Source organism: Asparagus officinalis, chromosome 8 (genome assembly GCF_001876935.1).
Source record: "Asparagus officinalis chromosome 8, Aspof.V1, whole genome shotgun sequence".
Taxonomy (NCBI): domain Eukaryota; kingdom Viridiplantae; phylum Streptophyta; class Magnoliopsida; order Asparagales; family Asparagaceae; genus Asparagus; species Asparagus officinalis.
This window is the reverse complement of record NC_033801.1, coordinates 68,097,611-68,098,844: the sequence shown is the minus strand read 5'-3', so window position 1 is coordinate 68,098,844 and position 1,234 is coordinate 68,097,611.

Here is a 1,234-nt window from a genome sequence, read left to right as displayed (position 1 = left end):
AGACTCCAATAAAGAAAAAAGTAGCAGAAGTGCTTGATCATCATCTTCTACTGTCACATTGATGTCCTTCAAATCCGATATGATCATATCGAACTTGTTGATGTATTCCCGGATTGATGATCCTTCCTCCATCTTGCAAGTATACAATTTGGATTTCAAGTAGATCCGATTTGTTAGACTCTTCGTCATGAATGTACTCTCTAACTTTGACCACACTCACAGCCGTTTCCTCTCCATCCACCAAGAAAGCTACATCCCTCTCATGGTATAAGATAATCGACGCTCGTGCTTTGAGGTCTAACTCTTCCCACTTCTCATCAGACATATCTTTGTGCTTCTTTTCGCTTCCTACCAAAGCCTTGTGCAATTTTAATGAAATCAATGAGTTTTTTATTTGCATCATCCAATAGGAAAAATCATTATTTCCATTAAAATTTTCAATCTCATACTTTTCTACTTTGATCGTTTTACTGGTAGACGCCATTCTCCACTTGTATTAGTTAAATCTGCTTCTCTCAGGAATTTCAACAAAGCACCTTGTGTGTACCACACAATAACCAAGCACCACCTTAAATTGAAAGTTCTACCACCACCAATCTAATCAAGGGGCTCTGATATCAATTGTTGGGGACCGACACGTCCACCTCACCGCGGAAACGAATCGTCTTGAGAGAAAGCCATGGCGTTTGTTTTCACAAAACACAAGCCAATCTCAATGTTCCTTTTTCGCGATGGAAACAAGAACAAAAGTAATATATCTCAGTAAGGTGAGATATACACTCTTCTCAATATCAGATCTAGGTCTGAATATCGAGGAAACCAACAAGCAATAGCCAACACACAGAAAACAATAAAGATACAAGATTTACGTGGTTCGGTAAACTTGTCTATGTCCACAGGGAGGGGTGATGAGAGATTCTACTATGAAGGATAACACCGACGACTTGCACAACCAGCAAGCTCGTCCCAAAGAGAAGAGGACTTCAATTTTACCCAAGAAAACTGACCTCTTTCTTGTACAATCGTTCCAAGTTCACTCTATTTTCTCTCCTTAAGATCTCACTTTTTAGATTTGAAAAACTCTCTCTGTAGCCGCCTAAAACCTCAGAAAACCCTCTAGGAAACTCTAGGAACGAGTTCCTATTTATACCAAGGAAACAGGGCCAAATACCTGCTGTTCGGATCCGCGTGAGACACTTGAGGTGTCTCGCGCGGGCCGGCGAGACACCTTTTG